Genomic DNA, 25613 nt, shown 5'->3' on the forward strand with positions numbered 1-25613 from the left:
AAGTCCCCAAGCTTTTGATTTCTAAATTGCTGAGGCAATATGCTGGTGCATGGCTGTCTTAGACTTTGTTTTAGATACAGCAGGATGTGCAGCAGGCTACTATCTGAGATAATGTTGTGATAGATGGGACTTCGATTTGATCCAGTCTGACCTCATGTTCTCAGAAGTGTATGCGTTGCCTATAGTGAGAATACCAATTAGTTGCGTTAGCATCCCAAGGAAGGAATGCAAATCAATAAGTCACAGCTTACCTTTGTTTTTCCCTTCTTACAGGATTGGTAGCAATGGCTGGAAGAGCTCTTGAGAGGTAATTTTCCAGTCTTCTGGAACTTCATTCACCTCCATCAGCCCTCAGAGATAATTGCTCATGGCTACAAGATCGCTTTATTGCTTTACCCAATTCCCCAGGCACTACAGGGTGAATTTTATAAGGCTCACATGAGTTATCTGTGTAGTCTCTTTTTCTGTTCTCTGCTAGCCTAAGTTCTTAGTAAGTTCTAAAGTCAGCATATAGTCTGACTTGGTTTAGACTTTTTAATGATGTACAGAAAAAAATATTAGAGCTGAACCACTTCAGCCTTCTGAGCATCATTTTCAGTTGTTTCCTTCTCTCTTCGCAAAGCAGAAAAACAGTTGTTTTTTTTTTCTCTTTCTTCTGTAAATATAGAGCACTTCCACATCACCTTTTCTTTCTCTTTTAGCAAGATCTTATTGGCTCTCCTCGTCTGTTGCCCCCACAAACGTTGCACAATACTCTTGTACTCATTATTATTTATTTGTCCTAATTTCTCCATTTGGAAATTTATGAAATTTCAGGGCATTCCCATGATGAGCCAAACCAATATTTACAATGTTTATTTTTCCTTCACATTTTCACATTTCATATGCTCATCTTGTGCCCTTAATTTTGGTTAGGGATTTGCTAAATTTCCTGAGTGTCTGTCTCCTTTAAGGTTCTATTTCATGGGAATGAACTAAATAATTCTTTGAATTTACTGAAGTTCCTTGTTCCTTAGGTGTTCTGTCTCCAGGCAGAAATAGTGTGCTGTACCAGCTCTATGTTGTGCCTGATATTTTTTTCTGGAAGAGATCCAGCCTGGAAGCAGCCTGCTTACTGGGTTCCCCAGTCCAGCACACATCTCCATTTGTTCCTCACCCGTCTTTACTTTGATTCAGGCAGCAATGGTCTGTGATAGAGATTTTGTGGCACTCTTCCCGATTGAGCTAAAGCATGTTACTAAGGAAAATACTACGGACTTACCTATGACATCAAATGGGAGCACATAGCTATTGAGACTGGAAGTATCTTCACTTAAACTTCACAGGATATTGAAACCAATCTCAGCAATGAGACAAGTTAGAGACAAAAATTGATATTGGACAGTACTGAAATGTCTGTGTTCAGCTGCTGTTTTAAGTGGTTTGTACAGACCTTTCAAATTAGGTTGCCAACGAACAGAGGAAACACAGCTTTTAAAAAGTCAGAGAATTATTAATAGTGTGCTTGACCTCCAGATCTGCACAGCCTACCAAAAGAGCGTCATTTGTCATATGCCTAATGCCTTATGCCCAATTATGCAGCCTCTGCTGGGAAGCAGTTGCTCAAAGGAGAAAAAGGTTGCAGAGAGTGAGGGTCAAAGATTTAGGTCTATGATGGACTGTGGGAGGGAAGGAGAGAGACCTGCTCATAGTCAACCCCTGAACAAGAAGAGAGGGGTGCAGGAATTGTTACCTCATACATCATTCACACGCTAATGATATTTCTTTTCTCAGTGTCAGAGAAGAACATTGACTGTGCTGAGTTTGCACTTTCAGCTATCGAGTAGGGATAGAGAAGTATGGAAAGAAGCAAATGTGAGATCTCTTCATGAGGAAACAAACATTGCAGTGGCATCCAAGAAGCAATCTGGGGTCCAGCACTTCTGGCTGGGCTCCTAAATGTTCTGGTCTGTTCTGTGGCATCTGTGCACAGAAAAGCAACCCAAACCTTTTATTAACTTTAGCCACTGTCTATGTAATCTAACGTGACAATCCATCTCTCTTATTGCTGTTGTTTAGTCAGGTTTGAACAATACCTTATCATCTGTGAGAAAAAGAAGACATAGTGCAGACAGCAAGTTTCTAGGTAAAATTAGTCTGTCTGGGAAGGGGAGAAAGATGCCACATATTGGGCTGAACAAATCTTTGCATTGATTTCTAGAAGCACAGTCCTTCTAGGAGCACCACAAATGCATGTCTTTATTTAGCACTTTGATTCAAGGACCTGTCACAATTTCTCTGGTCCAGACAGCTCCCTCTTTGCTCATGTCTGGGATGGCTCTTGGTCACAAATTATTTTTGCTTGTGCTATTCTTGCTTTAGTCTTTGGTACCAACTCCACAGTTTTTCATAAGTTTCACATACACATGCATGCCAACAAAACCACTTGAACACAACTTGGTGGCAGTGAACGGTGTCCAGCTGACACGTGGCACCACTGTGGCTCCAGGGGTACATATGTGATCCTGGGTAATGGAATGTATTTCTATTTTTATAAATAATTTTCACTATCATTTTAAATATCTATAGAGGTCTCCTTTGAACAGTTTTATCTAAAAGCCCCAATCTTACCTATCAATGGACACTTGTGTTGAGTGCTCCACAGCCCAACAAAGAACTGGTACCTCCTCTTTGGCTGTCCTTTGCATAGGAAGAAAGACAGAATTACTTCATACATCCTCTCTAGTGCAGGTGGGATTAAGCCTGCCTTTTGGCAGTGTTGAAGATAATTTGGGATAAAATTTGAGGCCAGTAGTAAGTTGCTGCTCTACACAGAGCAAGATGAAAGGAAAGGAGCTGTGACTCAGAGAGATAAACAGCTCCTGGGGATACTCCACAGCACATTGGTAATAACTCAGGGCTCAAAACCACTGTAAACAGAACAGTTTTTAGTGACTTCTTTTTTTACAAGGTTGAAGGTTAGAATTCAGGCTGTGGAGAACTGGCATGGAAAGTTTATACAGTATTTAATATTTAATATTAATCCTTCACTGAAAATGCCCCACATCCCATTGAAAAGTGCTGCAACACATACAACAAGCTTACATAAATAACTACAGTCATTTATTTACACACAAGATGAACCAGTGCATTACAATTTGGGTGGTCAGTAATCAGACATCACAAGGTGCATGCATATCACAACTCCATGAGAAAGGGCATCCCCCTTTAGCTTGAGCTGAAGCTGTTGTCATGGGATCCCCAAGCTAATTGTGACATTCGTCCAAGAAATGAATGTTATGTATGATAATGTTTGGTTTAGTTCCTGTTTTAATAAAGTTATTTTAAGCATATGCATTCACCCATGCATCTTTTTTATCTTGGTAAGCAGAAGGGTATAAAAATAAGGAAAATGTTTTCCATTGCTTTTTTGTTAGAAGAAAATGTATGGGATGTAAAAGAAGAAATAGGGAGGGTGGTGAATATCTTGTCAACAAGCAGGTAGGAATATACATTCCAGAATTTAATTCTAGCAATAATTATTGAGGAAACAGATTTGACATTTCATAGAGTCAACTTAATTTAAGCTGTTGTAATACTGCAGGCTAATCAAAAAATTAATCCAAACAAACAAAATCAAATATGTGCTCTTAACAATAAAAAGGCAAGTCACAGTGTATCTATTTATTAAAGCTACTAGTAAGTTATTCTTTAAAGTAATTAACCAGTTTTTCATCAATAATAAAATCCTGAGTGTGATAGCAGTGTCTTCTTTTGATGAGACATCCTAGATGTCCTCAATGTGTTCACAGTCCTTATCCATTTCTATTTTAGTGGAGTGGATGGTGAGTTATCAGCAGCTTCTTAGGCTAAAATGTATGTTTCTAGCGATGGTAATGGCAAAGACTTCTTTGAATTTACTGCTTAGGACAGACCTTAAATTCTCTCTCACATCACTGTGTCATCTTTCAAAATAAAAATTGATTTTGCAGTTAATTTGAGGACACTCTGTGTTCTCTGTGTTTCCTGACGTACCCCCAAGCCTTAGGCAGTGGCTTTATGAAGAGCTGAACAAATCCAGCAGCTTTGTGATGCTCCAAAGAGGGGTCTATTTTCTCTTTACTCTTCCCTCTCTTCCACTCCATCTCCAGATGTCTCAGCCATGCAGTCCCTCTCTATCTTCCTTGCCAATTCTGATATTTGTCACACTTTATGGCCACTTCCTCTCCTCTCAGCTTGTTTCAGAACAAGATCCATACACAGGAGTTCCTTACGATGCAGTGCTCCTGGGAAATTGCCCTCTGGGACACAACTGTGTGTAAGTGGGTACTCAGACTCCTGCTTGAGCTGTGCAAGCATTTGAGCTAACCAGACACAGAGCCATTTCTGCTGCGGAGAAGTGCAGAGCTGCCATAGCATGGCACATTGCCTGAGCAATACACTTTGCCTCTCATCATATTAACCCAGCTATGTGGTTTGTGGAGTGGAAGAGCCTCATGCATGGTTAATCTAGGATTGGTCAAAGGGAGCTTGACCTGAATGTGTCTGCCTCTGTATCCCTATGTCCTTAACCTTCGTGTTGATTGACCTCAGTGCTTTGTTAGCTCCATCTTTACCCCTACCCCTCTCCTACTTCAGCTTCCACTCTCCTGTGAACTCTCTCTTGTTACTTCACAGTCTCTTTGCTATCACGAGCTGCATGCAAACACGGTGCTCATTGTTCTGCTATCTCAATAAAATATGTGTATTCCATTTTGTTTATTAGCTAATTAAACTAATCTCTCAAAAACCTTCAAAATGTCTTCTGCTCTTCTGCAGTGAAGCTAATTTATCTTTCAGTGCTAGCAGTAGGAAAATGGTCCATATGCCCTGCAGAGAAGTTTGATCTTCATATACTCTTACAAGATCCAAAGTGTTTCAAAATAATTATCTACAAGTCAGATTTAGATGTTCGGTAACCTTTAGCCGAATAATCTGCAGCAAAAGAAGCATATGGAAACTATAGGCATTGTCTGATCTTATCCCTCAAATAGACAGATAAATAATTTGCCAAAAAGAGATGGCTTTAGAAGTTAAGGAATTGCTTTCTTTGCTCAGAAACATGTCCCAGTGGTTATTCCCTTCCCTAGAGTTGATCACTGTATAATACTCAGTGTGTGAGCCTGCTTTCAGAGTTTAGTAAAAATTGTTGGTAGAGAAGAAGCCATTTCATACAACCAAAGGTGAAGTCTGGAGGGCACCTCTGGAGCTCGTGTAGCCAGAGCATGTTGCCCATAGCTTGTCCTGTTGTGTTTCAAGCATTGCCACAGATGGAGACTTCTAGTCTCTCTGGGCAAGATGTTTCAGATCACTTGCACAGTAGAAAAGGTCTTTCTGGTTATTAAGCAGAATTTCCCTATTTCAGTTTGTGCCTCTCACCTCTTGCTCTGTCAGCTGATAGCACTGAGAAGAGCCATCTCATCTTCTTTTTGCCCAGCAGGCATTTAGGCATATAAAGAGATCCCCCTGAGTCTTCTCTCCTTCAGGCTGCACAGTCCCAGCTCTCCCCATGCAGCATGTGACTATGATAAAACCAGAGCATCATACTTCCAGCAGTCATGCAGCAAGGAGCACAGTTACACCTTGTAACACCTTCTGCCAGAGTCTAGAGACCTCTGCCTCTGCAGATAAAAAGGGAAATACTCTATCAAGGCAGATGTCTCTTAAAGAAAAGGGGTTTGTCCTCAACATAACCAGGTACTGTATGGTGCTCTAGAAGGAATTCAGTTATTTCTTCCCTCTAACAAAAGAATATTTTTCTTAGCTTTTGTCAGATTGAAATGAAAATACATGAAATGAGAAGCTGAAGCCTTTTGCACAAGCATGTTAAAATTAAATTTTATTATTTTGTGAATTATTCTTTGTCTATAGTCATCTAAACCTAGTCATGAACTGCAGTCTTTGCAATCGACATATCATCACACCACTATTAATCATCACCAACTCAGTTCAACATCTATCTGGTGTGTTTTGGTCTCATTTTTGTGTGGGCTTGATTCATGAGCACCAGAAATAAAATGCAGATATTGAGCACTTCAGCTTTTTTTTTTTTTTCACTGAAGAAAACAGCTTCTAAATTAACAGTCAGATATCTAAGGCATATATCAGTTCATACTACGCATCAGCAAAAGCATATCGTTATTTTGCCACTTGCTTAGCTCACAAATGATGTCATGCATTTCTTGTGTTGTACAGTGCAGGAGGTTGCTACATGATAAAATCCCTCTCTCCTCCAAAGTTTTTTAAATATCACAGCTTTCCTCCCCTCCCCCCTTTATTTTTTCTTTTTGCCAGAGGAGACTCTCAGACTTTTTTAGATTAATAACAGATTTCTGACCTAAGATTAAAAAAAAAACCCTGTAAATAATAAAAATGTATATCCTCCAGCTAGATTGTTAGCACAAATTAAAAATGCAAACAGCTTGTAATTAGCTGCAGAGGTTTCTTCTCTGGCCCTAAATCAATGGGAGCTTTGCCAAAGGCTGTGCCCACATTCTGCGAAATTCTCCAAAAGGAAGAAATAATTCTTCCATAGCTGTGAAAATAGACATAGCAGGAATGAAATTTGAGGTTGCAGTTGCAATTGATCTTACTGATGTGGCAAACCAACTCATGCTTGCTTGGCGGGACAGGATTTCCCTGTGGTGTCATTTCTGCTGGCCCCTTCTCTTCCCTCCTGGCATAGCATCTCCCAGAGGGCGTCACTGTGCCAACTGGTCTCCTGAGCACCAGCACAGAGGGAGTGCAGCTGACAGCACATTTTCCTCTCATTGCTAATAAAGATCTTCCAAAGATGTGTTCCTGCTTCTTTGTGCTGTCTGATGTCTAACAAGGTGCGAGCTGTTACTAGGCTTTTACCTCTGCTGCAGCACTTAAAAGGTCCTTGTCTCCTATTCAATTGCTAATTTTCACTAAGTTTAACAATATGTATGGCATTTCTGCCCCCTCCAAATTAGATTCCAGTTGGGTAATGGGGTTAATATTCATGGAGAAAGGATATCCAACGGACATGTGCATATGAACACATATACACAGTCAAACTGCATGAGCTTCATTTCACTTTGTGGAAGTGGCCTACTAGAAAGACACTAACACTAGGACAAGCCAGGCATTTTTAAATGCGTATGTGATTTGGTTACATTTACAGTTCTAATAATTGTGGTTTCAATATTAGTAACCATTCTTGGTTGCTGAATGTGATTGTAATAAACAAGACTTAATTTTCTATGTGCATGCTTTCAGCATTTCCCATTCTTACAGATTATTTGATCTGTTAATAAATCACCATTAAAATTACACCTGTGCAGGCAGGAGGAAGGTATGGATTAAACAAGGTCTAAACCTTACAGTAGTCACTCCTGGGAAATTTATGGGCACATTAATTACTGCCTTTTGCCTCTAAGTTCTTCTGCGCATTCATGCTATGTACCTACATAAAAAGACACCGAGAACAACTTCATATTGTCCTACACTGAAGGAGGGAACTGAGGCACACTGTTATCCACAATTCAATCAAAAATTATACTTTGATCTTCGATCAAGCAAAGGAAAATGTAGGGTTGTGATCTGGTCTTCTGAAGCAACGTCGGTTTCCTGTGAAGCAAATCAGCGCCAGGTCAACCCAAGCCTTTGTCACGACAGCAAAGCCCCTGCACAGGATGTTCTCACTCCAGTCTAAAAATACCTATTGGCAAACAGAAATTGATAGTAGAGAGTTACAGCATTTAGCAGATGGATTTGTAGCCTGACCAGCAGCTGGTATTTTAAGCAAGTGGGAGTCATTAACTATGTGAACACTTTGCCTAGCATTTTTCTTCTCTGGAAATTTTAAAATCATGAATGATGGTTTTAATAGTGATATTAGCAATAGCAGCTCTGCTTACAGTTATAACAGATGACTTGTGTGCTGTGCTGCACAGGAGAGCAGAGAGGTGATAACAGTCTCTTGTGACACTGGATGCAGTGGCTAATTGCAATTGCTCTTTGCTGAAGCCTCCATATGCTTTCTTGGCCTGAATTAGAGCTGCTGGACCTTATGCAAATCCCATACTGTGACCACTTTCCTTCACCTTCCAAGGAACAGCCTGAGCATGCCTTCCCTTCTCCTGTGTACTGCCAAAGGAGCCAGACTGAGTTCAGGGAGTGGAGAATTTCCTCCAGCCTACGTTATGCAAGCCCTCGCTTCTCAGAAGAAAAGGGGAAGAGGGGCCATTCTCCAAGGAGCTGCCTCTGGATCACAGTGTCCCCCAGTTACCTTGGAGCCAGGACTCCCATGTATCGCACTTACTTGGGCCTGTGGCTAATGAGGTAAATTAGCCCTCTATGAATAAAATATCTGTCAGGCAAAGCAGAGCAGCACACGTTCCCCTGAAACGCTTGTGTGTATGCATGCCAGGAAAGGCGATCTCTGGGCGCTGAGCATGCACAGAGAGGGGTTACAAAAGGCCAATTCTTTGTGCAAGCAAGGCAGGAGGGTGCCACATCCCATAAAACAAATTGCTACTGTTCCTGCTCCTGAGAACAAGCATCAGGAGAGGCTGCTATTGAGTGCCCAGACTATCTTGCACTCTCTGTGGATAAATGGCTGTTATAGAATAGACTGTTTCAGTATCTCTGGAATGCAACGTCAGGTTAGTGGGAACAGGTAAATGGACCTTATTTACTTAATCAGACTCTGCATTGTTGGATTTTGTTTTTCTTCCAGTGGGTGATCAGGTTTTTATAAGGTCAAGTGGCATTTGACTCCAAACATCCAATCTGTTACAGAATGGACAGGACTGAATTAGCCTAATATCAGCTCAGGAAAAGATGCATTGAATACAGACATCTTTTTGTACAGAAAAAATGGGCTTCTATATTGCCTATGCTGCAGTTTCATATCAGTTATTTCTTCTTACAAAGGGCAGAGTTTGAATGACAGATGTGCCTCGTTTTATTAAGCATAGTATTGTATAGCATTACTTATTGTCTCTTAGATCACTTCAGTGACTGGCATTTTCTACTCCTCTTGCAGCAGTGCAGTAGAAAGGAGAGCCACAGACAGCACAGAAGCTTTTCCAAACTCCTCCATTATTCTGTACAAGTGTTCATTGCAATAGCATAAAATGTGTGTTTTCTCCATATGCTTAGTGTGAAATGCAGAAAAGATGAACAGAGCCTCTTGGCTGAGATATATCAAAAACAGGTTCATCTTCTACTTGACAAATGGATGATCCAGTTTCCATAGTTCCAAACTTCTCCGGGTTTTTCCAAGCAAGCACAGAGAAGCAGAGCCTTCTGCTGAGCCTCTCACTCTCTTTTTCTATGAGAGTTATCCTGATGCAGCCTTTTTCCCCCGTGCTGTAGATGCATCAATGCATAGGCACCAAGTTCAGACCTAAGTGGATGCTCACCGCACTGCTCATCTTACCTGCTTCCAAGCATCAGTGGTTCCTCTGCACAGATTCACATATACATATCAAATGCTGCCTTTGAGGTGCTTTTTCTGAGCACTAGGCTGATTCTTACCTTTGTGCATTAGTACATTTGATGAATTTCCTTGGGGAAATGAAAGCTGAAAGTTACTGCTTGGAGCAGCCTGAGAGACAAATTAGGAGTTGGAATAAATTCTCAATAGATTATTGGAGAATCGTGAGATGCAAATGTACCTTAGATGAGGAAAAGTCCCACAAGACAGTTACCAGTACTGAAGTTACATGATATTAGGTAGCCTAAGGAACTATTTTTTACAGCTTAGGGGGAAGTATATGATCAAATTAATCTTTTCAGCTCAAGTGGTTCTAATGTTATATACCATCTTTATGTCTAGGAAACAAGTCTCACTTATTTGGGATACCAGACTGGCCAGTTACCTGACAAAGCCCCTACAAGCCCTGTTATGGTACTGGTGAGATGCAAACAGAGAAGGAGACACAAGAGCCCTAAGGTAAACACTGACAAAAGAAAGATTAAATAATACACTTTTATTAAGACAAAACATACGTGTGATGGAAGGAGGTGCTGGGGATGAATAGGGAGTTAGTTGTTAATAGATAAATGGCTTATCTTATGTCTAAAAGGATTTTTTTCTTGAATGCCACCAATTACTTATTAGACAGTTCCAGCTTAATAATTGTAACAGAACTGGCTATAGTAAACACACCAACAAAGCATTAATAGATATGCAAAATTAAATCTCTTAGCTAGATTCATTACTCCTGCTATTGTATCAGGTAAGGAAGTAATCGGATTCATAATGAACTGCAGTTCTGCACTTTGAACAATGAGAATGAAACAAAACAGTGTTTCTGAAGTGTTATAAAAGGAAATCATCACCTCATTGTGTATTCAGAAAGCAGTGATTCCGGCGATGTGATGGAAAAAAAAAGAATAAAGTATAAAATGACTCATAAAAGAAAATACCCCATGTGAATTCCCAATTTTTAAGTTTTCCTTATGGTGTATATTAGTTCATGGAATTATTTGTGTGGTGCACAAATGTGCTCACACATTTCTGAAGTCTATTTTTTAACCTTGGTAAATCCTATCTTCTCTAATAACAGAGCAAAAACATCTTAGCCTGTCCACTATGCTTTTTCAAAAATTAGGATGAATCTCTTTAACCCTTTTCTGGTATCCAGATGGTTTTCAGTGATATTCTCTGCTGCCTTTCAAAAATAATGATAGAGAGTGCTTTTTACTTCACTGATATACTTCTCCTTTAAATATTTGTAAATTTTTCCTTTGCCTCTCACAGACTTGAGTTTAGTCAACAGTTTATAAGTTACCAGTTTATAAGTCTTCCTGAGTACTTTGGCATATTCTTCAGAGAGGTCTCTTGTCCAGTGTGGTCAATATTTTCATAATTTATAAAAATATCTTAGATCAGATCTATAAAGTGAAAGAAGCACCTGATTGTCTACTTTAATCTACAGGCCATCTAGTACCTGAAAAGAACTGGGCATCTGAGAGTGACACAATCAGAAGTTTAAAACCATCTTGTCAGACATTCCCAAGAGGCCTCAATCCTACCCTTTAATTTTAAGAATTTTAGCTTGAGGATTTTTTTGGGATGTATTTTCATTTTGACCCATGTTTCATGTCAGGAATCCAATGGCTTTCTTCTGTGCCTCCACCATTGTTGCTGTGAAAAAAAACAGCTGTAAGCACACAGCCCTCCTTTCCTATCATTCATGACTGCTATGATCAATAAATATATGCACTGCTTGTAATATCTTATGTTGAAATTGAATACTGATGTCCTCTATGCTGAGAGGTCAATGAAGGCCATTTAAGTGCCATGTCATAACCGTATTGCTTCCTTTTTATTCCACTGAGGGCTTTCCTCCTTCTTTTCTTTCTATTTTGCTCTTTCCTCCCACTTCCACATGCAGTAATCCAGTGCATTTGGGAAGCAGCTGCAAAATGTATGGATCATACCTCTCCTGCTGTGTTTGACAGGGGCTGCTGCCTCTCATGGAGGAAAAGAGTGTCAGAAAACTGGTCAGTAATATCTTGCTCCTGTACATTCTTTGCATCTTTTTACAGTTTAGGTGTGTTTAAATTACCTCAGATGAAATCAGGATACAGTTCAGGCTACATGGCATTGATCCCATATTAATAACTGTCTATCAAATTTTTATTTCTGCATAAAGATTTTATTGGGTAACTTTATGTAACACAGTTTAAAACATTTTACTTGATGATCTTTTAAATTTGATTAAAGAAGTAATTGTTCTTCTATAAACAATTTAATCAAATGGCAAATAGGAAAAAAATATATTCCACCCCTTCTTGACTAAATTCTGCCCTCATTTATCTTATCTCATTCCTTTCTACCTTTCAGCCTATAATAAGAACTCTCTAAAAATGTTGCTGTTGCATATTAAGAAGGAAGAAGATAAAAATGCTCAGATGCAGAGAGAGATGTTACATTAAAGACAAAACCCCAAACAAAAAGAGAAGGGGACATTAAACACAAATTGCTTCCCAAACAAATAAATCTTATGTGTTCCATGGACATTGCTCCCTCTAATGGGAAATTAGTGTTAAAGTTGCATGTAGAGTCTGCCTAATACAATCCAGAAACATCTGTGGATACAGCTCACACCACCTTCTGGAGGTTTCTGATTTTGTTTGTTTGCACTTGGAAAGAGGTTACCATGAGATACACAGGTAATGAGAATATGAATGCTGTAGAAGGGAAAGAGAGGTTGAGTAGAGCAGGACTCACTGACAGTGGTTAAGAGAAGAGAAATGTTGCATGAAGATGAGACAAACAACACCCACAGGTAATGGGAGCCTAGTGAGGAAGGCACAGATGTGAATGTCTGCAGAAGTGATTGCACAAGAGTAAAGCTAAATTTCAGCTAGTGCCAAGAGAAAATGTAAAAGAGAGAAAGAAGTGCACCAGACCCAGGGCTTTGGAGCTTTGATGCATAGTATCATGATGATCCGGGGGTGTTGGTTGATACTCAGCTAAACATGAGCCAGCAGTGTGCCTGGGTAGCCAAGAAGGCCAATTGCATTCTGGTCTGTGTAAGAAACAAGCCCGCAGGAGCAGGGAGGTGATCCTTCTGTACTCAGCACTGGTGAGGCTGCACCTCAAATATTGTGTTCAGTTTTGAACCTCTCACTACAAGAAAGACATTGAGGCCCTGGAGAGTGCCCAGAGAAGTTCAGCAAAGATGGTGAGGGGTCTGGAGCACATATCTTATGAGGAGAAACTGAGGGATCTGGGATTATTTAGTCTGGAGAAGTGGAGGCTCAGGGGAGACCTTATCACTCTCAACAACTGCCTGAAAGGAGGTTTGTGGCATGGTGAGGGTCAGCCTCTTCTCCCACATAATCAGCAATAGGACTAGAGGGAATGGCCTCAAACTGTACTGGAGAAGGTTCAGGTTGGAGATTAGAAAAAAAATTTGCTCTCTGAAAGAGTGATCAGGTGCTGGAATGAGATGCCCAGGGAAGTGGTTGAGTTACCATCCCCAAAGGTTCTAGAAAAGTTTAGATGTTGCTTGAAGGAACATGGTTTAGAAGGGAAGCAGTGGTGGTAGGTGGACAGTTGGACTAGACGTTGTTGGAAGTCTTTTTCAACCTTAATGATTCTATGCTGTACCTACTTCTGTTTATTTTCTGTTTCAAGTTGCAAATCAGCTGGGAGCCTGAGGTATTCATGTGAAATCATCAGTTATTATTGGCCTTCAGGAAAGAACATTAACTGAAGGGATTTGGTTTTCTTGTTCCTCTAATTCTGTTTTTGCTGGGAAAGATCTTAATGCATCACTGGATCTCACCTCTGATTCATCCTTTCCAGACTGATCTTCAGAGGAAGAAAGCACTAAAACCAAGCTCAGGAACTGTGGCCTGAGACTAACAACAGTTACCACAATTAGCATCCACTGCCTGCAAAACTGGAAAAACAGAACCTCAGCTTTCTTCCATATTGCCTTGGCTGTTTTCCATTCAATGCAATACATTTTGTCAGATTTTGCTGTGGGAAGTGACAACACAAATCTTGCTGTTGGGAACATATTGGCTGCCACACTGATATTCCATCACTTAAGAAAAGGGTTAAAAAAATTAACGTAGCATTGTAATCCACAGAGAAATTTTATTCCAAAGTCCTCTGACGTCAGTGGAATGAATCCCACCATCGTCATTGAGTACTGGCTTAAGGCCTTAATAAATATAGTATTTATAAAGGAATCATTGTACATAGTGGGTGCAAAAAAAGATGTCTCAATAATTCAGTAACCACAACTGAGAAAGGAGTAGAGACAAAGAATAAGGCAACAGCTGCTAGAGGTGAAGGCTTAAAAATCATGGATACTAGTCTAAAGTGAGGCATGGAAGGGAATTTGAAAGACATGAAAGTTAGGTCGAGATTGGTCCAGTATCATCTATTCCTAGACGAAGGCAAGAAAATTGTTATAATCTAATGTGTCTTTTATTCCTTGAAGCACAGTTGCCTTAGCAAATTTCTTTTTCCTTGGCTGATATTCATCACTTCTTCTCCTGACCACAGCTGCACTATGCACACAGTTAGAATAACACCATAATTTACATAATCAGCCCAAGATGAGTTCTTCCAGCCCTTCACAGTGACAGACACATCTAAACGTGCTGGTGCTGCAGCCCTTCTTTTGTACAGAAAAACAGCCCACAAAGAGGTGAGATAGCAGTTCTGTGAGTGCTGGGGTGTAACATTCCCTGCATCTGACAGCTCCTGGACTCTGTTTAATAAGATTTCTTTGTGGAAGTATCTAGTACACTGCATCCTCACATCAAGGTGTAAAGGGAACTGCCACTGTCACCTTTTGTGAAGCCTACTCAAGGGTTTTGGAAAATTTTCAGAATTTTACCAATTTTGCCTAACCTAGGACATCATTTTAAAGTGTTGTTGTTGTTTTTATTTTACTAAAATTAGACCACAAACAGTAAATTTGTATGACAGCTTGTCAAGCTAGCTCTTCTATTGTAAACTGGATCCATGATCTTGTTATGGCCTGGTTTCCTCCCAGAGTTATCCATCAGATAAAACTGCAGTGGAGGTCCTTCAGACATCATAAGTTTAGAGAACCAAGTTCATAATTGTCACCAATGTTCATGAGTCATAGAAGAATCACCTCCTCACCTCCTCTTTGTCTGCACGTATTTGTCTGCATGTATTTCATACAATATATGCATCAGGACGAGTTCATCTCCTAGATTATGTGGCTCTTCGAGCAGTAAGTCAGGAGGAGCAGCCCTGATTTTGTAGGCATGAAAAGTGCTGTGTTTCACTTGAGGCCTCTGAGCAGCCACCAGGTGGCCTCTGAACAGCGTATCTCCGTTCTCTCTCATGCTGCCAAGCGAGAAGCGATGCTTGAATAAAACGGTGCCTACACCTGGGGCTGCTTTTCAAGCATTGCAGCAGAACAGTGAGAGATGTGGCAGTGCTGCCCTTATGTTGGTCCGAGGAGCATTCACTTTTATTACGTATTTACACTTTCTATCATCTTTTGCAATTTTCTGCAGACTGCGTCATTCTGACAGTTTCCAGCAGGGAGCAGCATTTGTTCATTTGTGAAAGATAAGAGGCTCCAGCGTGAAAGGATCAAGTGCAGAAGCTGGAACGGAGACTCAGAAATTCCCTGTATTAAACACAAATATGTTTGGGGATGGGTGGTCAACCAGAACTGTGAGGGGTGTTGTAGGGGTTAAGGAATTGGCTCTAGGCCTCTCTTGTTCTCTTTATCCGTGTAATGCCTCTACAAGTACAACTTAGTATTTAAGGTGAGAGGTTGGGTGCTCAGAGGCAGTGCTGGCAGAGATCTGGATCAAAACGTTCACATTTAGGGAACCATTTTCATCAAAAAGTTTGGAGTGTGCTCCCTTGTTCAGAATAGTTGCTTCAAGGACTGGAAATCCAGAATAAGCTCTTGCTAACGATCTGTGTATATTACCAGCACCCAAATATTAAGGCATATTTTTTTTCTTAGAAGATGAGTAAGGTTCTTCATCTACCTAGAACACTGGCTATTTTAAAAGTTTTCCATATTAAAAATATTTTTCTAAGAAACTATTTCGTTCAATGAAATCTTAACTTTAAAGCCTAAGTCTCAGTTCAACACTTTAAATTGTTACATCTTTCAAATCAGCCTTCCATAGAGGCAGAGACAGTCACAGATTATTTTAGTCCTTGGAAACTATAGCAGAAAAAAAACTGTTCACTATGCTAAGAAATTTCTACTGAAAACAATATTGTAATACTTGTTGCCAACCTGGTGTTCCTGGAACATCTGCCTGTTTCTTCTCACAGCTACATGTAGTACAATATGTTTTTACCTTGTCTACTTTTCAAAGCAGGTCTGAATGAACTCTCCACAGCAAACAGTAACAGACACTCCTTTTCAATACTGACAGCATTGGTGGTACTGTTACAATGCTTCCCACCTGTCCTGGTGTCATTCCACCCACTCCTGCTCTGCAGCAGCCTCCTGCTGCTGCCCTGCTGAGAAGCAGCTGTATCCCACCAGTGTGCTCTCAGAGTGGTGAAACAGTTCATGCTGAGATAAATAATTGCTATAATCTATGTAGACATATCCATACTGGCTGCAGTCCACCAAGCTAGATCACAAGACCATTGAAGCTAAAAGAGTATTTGCTTATGTGAGGGCTCTACAAGATCCTGGGGCTCTCAGTGGGTATCTAATAGCTAAAGCTTCACACCTTGGGCTTCCAATCCCACAGTTAAATAGAGGAAAGTAAGTCCTATCCTACCTCTCACTGTAATGCTATATAACTCTCTAATACCCTGGCCTTCCTTCCAGTCAGAAATGTGCATAGCCACAAATTACATACAACTGATTTTTACAGACATATTTTACTTTCGTCATACTTATGCTCTTCATGTTGGGGCCAAATATTCCTTTTAATAAAATTGTTAAGGTCATTCAATTGTCTGAAATATGCGTTCTCACATCTTCATTTGCATAGATTTATTTTTTTAAGTACAAACTTTGTGTAAACTTAACTTTCCATGTGCTGGATTCATAATGCTTGGCTCTGAGTTAATAACAACATTCCCCTAACATTTTTTAATCCTCAAATTACTATATTCTTTTAGGAGTAACTCCAGATTAACATATCTTTATTTCCTGGCATCTCTTAAGTGTTTTTAGATAATTAATACTGCCTTTATGTCTGAAAAGCCCCAATCCAATACCAACATTATGTTTTCGCTGATTTGAAAATTAGTAGTCTTACTGTTATGAGAAAAACATGGGAGCAGCACAGGAATCTTTGAGTACTCATAGTGTCCAGCAGCCTATGGCTTGGGAACTCACTGGGGAAGTGTCAATGTCTTCATACCTTGTAACCTTCTGCAAATACTGTTTTCAGTGATCAATCCATTTTCTCCTGAACTCATGCCAACCGTGATCCTATGGCCTCCTGTGGGGAGGAATCCTGCAGCTCTCCAACACCCTGGGCAAGGTGTTGCCTACCTCTGTCTTTCCTGGACCAACCTCACACTAGCTCCATTTGATATCTCTAGCTATTACAATGGGAAAGGTGGCAAAATGCATGCACCAACTCCATTCCACTGCCTTTATAGTGATCCATTACCCACCTCAGGGGTTTCCTTGTTGTTCTGGACACTCAGCTGCTTCTTCATGGGAGTCTCTCCCTGTGATGACCTTTACTACCAGGCACATATAGTAGGAAGTCAAGGACGCTGACTCCACTTGGGGCTACCAAAGCCACCAGAGCTATGACCTTGACACCAAGGATCTGCCCCTCTGTTCAAAGCAGACTCAAGTTGGCAGCTCTCGAGGAACCATTCAAGCCCTGCTGTTCAAGCTGCACAAAATCCCAAGTTTCTTTGTCTGCAGCACATGCTGCAGCTTGGTGTGGTAATAGCTGAACTCCAGTTAAATGAACCGCAGCCTAGCCACAGCAGCACGGAGCTCAGCAGAGGGTAATTTACCCTGCCTCTTAGCAGGGATCCTAAAGTGCCATGACAGGTCCAAGCAATCTGTCAGAGAGCAGCCTGTTGAGCCAGCAGGCTCTCTCTGGATGCTAATACATTACAAACAATAGACTCATTATATGCAAATTAGCAGGAGAGGTGGTGATTGGCCACTGCATTACAGAGCCAAATGCTCCACTGAAAAGTTAGCTGAGATCTTCGCTTGAACTACCCCAAAATGCCAAAGCTTACAGCATTAAGTTCCCGCAGCATGCATCTTTGTTGAACAACGACTGGGTTTCCTCAGACAGCCTGCACACAGGTCTCCTGAATGCTGCCCATACAGAAAGCTGGAACCAATGTTCAGTGAGCAAAACTCATGGGGAAAACAATAACAGACTGATTCAGACACTGAGGTTCTGAAACAGTACTGGTTTAGATTAATTTTAGTTCCCAACTCCATTACAGGTTTACTTGCTGAATGTCAGAAAATCCATCTGAATCCAAGGAGTGAATTCTGTATTTGTGGAACACACATACTGGTGTTTTTTACACATCGCACACCAGGCTGAGCTCTAGGAGCACGGCTGCAGTTGGACGCTGCATGAGGACCTTGGTTCAAAGCTAAACACAGAGCTACAGCCAACTGCTTACTGTTTTCTCCAGTGATATTGGACTGTGGGAAGGTTGTGCGCCTTCTGATGCCAGTGCAAAGCTGATCTTAATTAAAATGTTCCATTGAAAATGTTTCATAAGATAGGAATACAAGACCGATGTCAGTCTGACACAACTCACTGTGCTGCCTGAAATCTGGAAGTGGCTGGCAGGTCGGGAGCTGCTGCTGCCGCTGCACTGCAGCCAAGAGGAGTCCTGGGCACACATTCTGCCTTCTCAAAGGTGTTTTTTCCTTTTTAAAATTTTTATTCTTTTCAAGCACACCATGTCAAATACGTTTCTGGTGCTTCTTGGCAGATAAGAAGCCTGTAGTGTCCCAATGGCCCTGATTTGTTCATGATAACATTGTGGAAGATAAGTAAACATTGACTTCCACAGACGTGGTGGTAAATTCAGCACTTTTACAATCGAGTTGATAGGGATGCCTCTCATTACACACATCTATTTCTGAAAATTCAACCACCGTTCAGCAGAAGTTAACTCAGCAACTCACCTCTCCCATTTATTTCTCAGAGAAAAAAAATAAATAAATAAATCTTCACATCCCTCTTCCCTGTGAAGGAGAATTTGACATAACTGGGTGGCTCAAGGCATCTATGGCGAAGGCACACATAGGTGTGCATGGAGCTTACCTGTGTTTCTGTTATGTTCTCACTGTTCCCATTTTTGAGTTTTCTACATAAGAAAAAGCACACAGGATCCCAACTACCAGTGCTGTTTCATTAATGATGAGCATACCATACGGTGCACAGAACACTTTGCAAACTTTTCCTAATTCAAGGCAGTACTAAACAGCTATTTCAGCTGCAAACATAGGATAGGGGAATGTGACTCAACCTACATAAAAAAATTATTTTGCACTTACATTGTGCTCCCCTTCCAAGGATTTTACTGTGTTTTCCAAAAGAATGATTTTAGCTTCACAATATCCCTATGTGCTTACTGAAGGAACAATTTCCTCTCACTCACTGATGGAAACATTGACAAAGAGGCTGTAGACCTCATAATCATGTGTTTAAAGTACAGAAATATGCATGCAAAATGTAGGCATAGAGCTGAAAACGATTCTTAATTTCACTAACTACACATGCAGATAACCAGCTAAACACATTGTGGTGACTTTAATCCAAATCCAGTTGTTGTGGGCAAGATATGCATTAAAAAAATATGCATGCAGGTCACTCTGAAAGTAATGCCTCCTGTTTAATTCCTTGAAAACAACAACAGATGCAAAGAGCACAATAACACTGATAGAGAAAATTGTCAGTTACGGAACACTATTTTTCAGTGCAGTCACCACATTCGGTGTGCATTTTCACCAGCAATGGAAAAGAGCCTGCATGCTGTGCTCATGAAAATCTTCATGGTAATCTGGAATGTGACTTGTCTCTCCTGTCACTGTTGCCACTGCTGAAATGCACCACCCACCACTTCACTGTGCTCACATCCACTCTTTGGTCTCCATACATGTTTAGCAAGTATCAATGAATGTCAGTGGGTTCAATGATTTCTACATGCAGGAATTCAATTCCATGCCTTTGCTTCATGTGCACTTCTACGTCAGATGCCATTTTGTCAGTCTGCTTCTCTGCTGCCATCTGTCACAAGGCAGCAAAATACAATGGAATTGTATTGGTTGGAAGGTTCAACCTCTACTGGCATACCACCATCATTTACCTCTGATGTTATGGGCCAACATAATAACATAGGAGGCACTACATTCAGAGCAGCCCTCATGTATTTGAAACCCTTATACACCAGAACTTCAAGCTTTAAGGTCATAAAGGAAACTTGCAAGTTTATATGGTGCTGCTTTGCAGGTATCTTCACCTACCCTACCTATTTTCTAACAGAAAATGTTTCCTTTCTAACCAGAGACATGAGCATTCTTGAATCTATCAAAGAAAGCCTTTACCAGACATTTCTGGTGATGCTGTTGCTGAGTATGGTGAGGATCTTCATAAAGAAGAGGGAGCAGGCACACTGAGAAGCCACACACTCTGGTGGACCCAAATCAAAATTAGGGAAATACACAAGCTGAAAACACAGATTCCTTTGCAAAGTTTTGTAAAATAATTTCTTTTTCATATAACGCAATGGGTTCTCTTTCTTTCTTTCCTGCACATTTTTATGATATTCTGAGTAATTTCCCATCTAAAATTCTTTTTCTTCCCTCCACAGGCCACCATCCCCAGAAGTATCATATTCGGCCTTCCTCCGACTGGAGTTTTGAATGATTATTTTGGAGTCTGGCTTTGTCTCCCCTGAGTCTCATATCTAGGGATCAGCGAACTGGCTCATATAACTTACAAACCAACCTGAACCATAATTTAGGACTAAGGAAATGTTTGGAGGTTAAAAAAAAATCAGTGTGCTTTTCACATTCGTACACCTCTTTACTTCCACCTCCTAGAATCAGCTGAAATGCCAAATGGTGCCAGGTGACCTGGTGCCTCAGGAATTTGCATGAAGTTTGGAAAGCTCTGGAGGTTTACAAAGCAGCTAATTTCTTGGCTTGCTTCTACACCAAACTGCCAGTTGTTAATGACTGTCATTGAGGGTTGTTGTGTTTTTTTTTTCTTTTTCTCATTTTCTTTCATTCAGTTATATGATAACATCTAATTCATTTAATGTTTGGAAACATACGAGTCGGGGGCCAGTTGCATTAGGACAATCAGAAAGAAGTAATAAATCCAAGGAAATGAATGAAAAGGAGAACTCTGTTCTTGACTTCCAAACCTGGTGGATCTAAACTCACGCTGCTCCATACCTCTGAATAGACATGGATGCCTCCCAGAATCAGTGGCTGTATTTTGCCGTATTGCCGTTTATTTTGCCTGATTTACCTGGTAAGTAACAAACATTGCTCACTTTAGAGTCAGTTATGTGAAGACACAGGCTCCTCTCCAAAGGGGAAAGAAGGGTGGAGAATCAGCAGAGTGGTTTTGTGAGTTTTGTTAGTTTTGCAATTGCAAGGTGGCCTTGAATATTTCATTAGATATATTCTAGTTAACAGAGACACTAAAATGCTCTCATTACAGTACAGGAGATCTTTTCATGCCATAGACTGGACCCACTCCAACAACTCCATGTCTTTCTTTATGCTGGGTACCCCAAGCCTGGACACAATACTCCACATGGGGCCTCATGAGGGCAGAGCAGTAGCATCTGCTATAGCATTATTGTTTGTTTGTTTGTTTGTTTTTTTAACAAAAGCTCATCTGTTCACATATCATATTGTATACACCAAGTTAACAAAACTAGTTTGGAATATATTGCAGAGTTGGTATGATACTGTTGAAATGACAGATGTGCCAATGGTTGAACTAGATATCCAAAGGGATAACATCAAAACCTGCATGTCAACTGGCATTCGTTTCAAACACAATGAAACATTGCCCTGCTGCCTGTCTCTGCCTTTGCAATCATACTAAAAATTGAGAAAAAAACAAACAAAACCAAAAACAATTAATGCCCAAGCAATTCTTTAGAATATCTTCTTATTTTAACTGAACATTTAACTACATGGCTGCTTTTGTATCTTCCAGCTCTATTAAAATGCTTTGCTTTCTATACCTTAAGTCATTAAAGTAACTATTAAGTGAAGGCATTTAGCAACACTTTAAAATTTACAAATATTAGTCAAAACTATTAGATATGACCTTGCCAGCAGATACATGATTAATAGTAAGTGAATGTTCACCTAAATGGAAGTATTCATATTAGCAATCTTTTTTTTTTTTCAAGGGTTGCAGGTCCAGGATCAAGACTGACTTAATATTCATTCTGTGTGACAATTTCATCACCGTTTTAGCTCCACCATTTGTAAGTGAAGTGGCTTTTCTTTTAATATATTAAAATACAGTGTTGTTTTTTGGCTTTGGTATTTGAGGAAAAATAAGATAGTTCACAGATTTAATAAAACAACTGTAAGACTGAATTGCTTTCCAGGGGAACTCACCCACGTGTCGTCCTACATTTCAGCAGTGTTAATTCAATTAGTTCTATAGTAATTCAAATAGAGCACTATGGTCCACACTGTTGGATCTTCCTTTGAAAGCATTTTTATCCCCATGAAAACTGAATGCCGAAAGCTAACTTAAATTTTCCTGCACCACTATGAAGAAGCAGATCCAATTCCCACTGCAGCTCACAAAGCCATTTCAATTACTCCTGCAGTAAGAACAATTTATTATGACAGTGTCTCACTCTTCATTGACCCCTGTTCAATTTATCCTCAGCGAGAGTACCCACACTCCCAATCTCTGTTAAACTACTACTGAAACAATGTCCCTCTCTTCACCTATTCTTATCAATTTCATGATTACTTCTTTCTCAAACCACTTTAAATTGGCCCTCACTGGATCGTGCTGATTGATTTCAGCTCAGTGAGCCAAGATGTAATTCTAAAGTTGATTGGATTTTCAGTCCTCCCAGATTTCCTTCACCCACAATTTGAAGCCTGCTATTGTCAGGAAGGCAAATATTGGGAACATTAAGTTGCTAGCAAATGAAGTAGAAAACTGTGTGCAGTCTTGGATTATTGGAACAGTGGGAGCTGATATTCTTGCATCTTTGCTTTATGGATGTCACGAACAATGTAAGAATAAACTCAGAGCCACTTTGTCATTCACACCTTTGGCAGCTAGTTCCTTTAGGAAAGTGGCTGTTACTGCCAAGGTTTTTTATTGCCAGTGAGTATCACTAAGATAATTACTGGAGGTGCAGAATGTAGGGGAAGAATAGCTACTCTATTACTTGACTGACAAATAGTGCTGTTTTATTTGCAATTAACCAAGGACTGCTAAAGAAGATACCTTGGCTTGATTTAGTAATCACTGAAGTACTCTGGTGAATTAAATGCTACAAACAACACTCAGCACTAACTCAGCCATAAGCTGGAGAGAGTTTTTGTGGCTAGGAGTTTATTATGACCAATATTAACAAAGAATTTTATATCCTTGAAGTCCTGGGAAAACAAGCTGGTAGGCTTACCGTTACTCATTAATCTATTTCAATATTATTTCATGGATATCGCCATCAGTGTAATGTTCGCAGGTCCTGTGTTCACTTCGAAACACTGTAGGATGACACTCACACTTAAGGCACTGCAGCTGAAGACATTTACAGAAGCAATGAGACAGGTCTAGAGTGATGCTGCTCCCATGCAGGGGTGTAAGAACAGCTGTCTGGAATCAGAGGAAAGATCTGGTGGCCAAATTTTGTCAACAATCATTGACAAAAGCCAAGAGAAGAATCCAAAGGCAGGTCAAGCATACATATACTGATGATTTTCCAGTCTCCCCTTCCATTCTACAGTCTGCAGCTCAGCAACCTCCTTTCCAGAAATGGGATCTATGTGTGCAATAGACCTTGAAGGAGTTCTCTCCCACAGATTGGCTGCTCAAGTTTGAAGTCATGTAAACCTTTTGGCATCCACTACTGACCATACAGCTGTGTGTTCTACAGCCTCAATAGCAATGGATGAATAAAAACTTCTTTATTATCTGAACTATCAACTGGTAATTTAATTGGATATTCTGTTTTTAATGGAGAGAGACAGTGAACAACCATTTCCTACTAGCATCTCTTACACCATATATTGTTTTATCTATCAGAAATCCATCTGCCCGATCTCCCTTCATTTACCTCTTTTCTAGGGTGAAGAGTCATAGACCAACTGTTCCTGGTGTTGAAGTTCTTCTACATCCTTGATCAACAAGCTGTTTTCTTACTCCCCATTTCCTGATCTTGCATTTGGTTTTTGAAAGACGATACATTTTAAATCATTTTCTTCATTTTGATAAACTGGCATTAAAATAACAGTGAGAATGAGGTTTCAGTTCCTACTGACAGCTTTACTTTTCCCTTTGACTTCCATGTTCTCCACATCAAATCTTTGATCTAAATAACCCTTTATTCATTTCCATTTTGACCTAAGGTAGCCAAATGGTTGCCATGCCAAATAAAGAGTGTTGCTTCTCACTGTGCATCTTCCACCAAGTTCAACCATTTATGTTTCCCCTCTCCAAAAGTTCACAAAAGCAGTACTGGTCAAGGATCTTTTTAAGAGAAAACATTTAAAATCAAGAGTTGAAATAATGTATTGAAGGCATAAAATATTAAAATAACAAGCAGTTGTCACACCTAGTCTCACTACCCTATGCATCACAATGTAAATTTTGTTCTGTTCCCAAGATTTTAGCTAGAAGGAACATTTCTGTAAGCAAAGTTTGGCTGGTAGAGATTGTACTATACACTATGTTGATCTATTCAATCTTTCAATAGACTACTCAAACTATTTAAAGTCCAAATTAAATTATGTCAAAGAAAGCATTTTTATGTATTCTTTCACACACTCTGAGAGAACTTTTGTTTCAGCTAAATCATACTCATCTCTTGGATCAAGAACAAACACAGATTCTATAGATCAAAGAGCCAGAATATAATGCCCACTGAGTAAGATGTGTCACTAAGCGAATGAAAACAACATCTAGCAACAGCTGTGGGTTTTGAATGATGCTCAGGTGAGCCCCAGTGAAGTTCAAACCTGACTACTGTCTGTAGACAACACAACCTAATTGCCTCACTGTGTTTCTCACCAGCCTGAATATGAGAAGGGGTGCAGGGAACAAAGTGTTGATACACAGCAGTGAGCCTTTGAAACTGATGATAAATTTTACAATAGTACCATCTGGGTGATGAAAGACTGCAGTCATTCTGCTTCTGCCACACTCACAGACAAATGCAAGCTTTGGCTTAAAAATGGCTGATAAGGAGTAAAATCATAAAATCACTGTGGTTGGGAAAGATCTCTTAGATCATCCAGTCCAAATATCCACCAATACTGCCTGCTAAACTATGTCCCTGACTACCACATCTCCATGTTTCTTCAACACCTCCAGGAGCAGCGACTCCACCACTTCCCTGGGCAGCCTGCTCCAGCACCCAACCACTCTTTCAGTAAAGTTTTTCCTAATAAGAAAAGTTAGAAAGGTGAGAGGATGTGTAACAATCAGCTTTTCTTGGTATCCTCTGAAAGGAGAATTTTTGTATTCAGGCTACAGAGTTTCCAAGTTCAGTTTCATCAGCTGAGATTTCTTTCTGTTCTCAGCTAGTGTTGTGAGGCTCCCAGAGGATACAAGACATCCAGGGATAGCACCTAATGTGAAATAATTTGTCTTTGCAGTCCACAAGGAACTCAGTGTTCCAAATCTGAAAGCCGTTCCTGTCAATTTAACATTATATTCTTCCAAGTGTGAAGCCTTATGAATACCATTGGTGAAGATATGGCATGTAAGTAGAACTAAGCCTTAAAAGTTAATGAAAATGAAATATTTGAATGTAAAGCCAAATCACACTATCCCAACTACCATTCCCTTTTCTGATATCAAGCAGGTCTGAGCGACTATCAGTCCTAATGGCAGCCATCTGCACTGGCCGGCCAAATGGCCACTGATTTTTCAATTAGCCAGAATCCTAAGCCAAC

Source organism: Lagopus muta, chromosome 3, assembly GCF_023343835.1.
Source record: "Lagopus muta isolate bLagMut1 chromosome 3, bLagMut1 primary, whole genome shotgun sequence".
Classification (NCBI taxonomy): Eukaryota; Metazoa; Chordata; class Aves; order Galliformes; family Phasianidae; genus Lagopus; species Lagopus muta.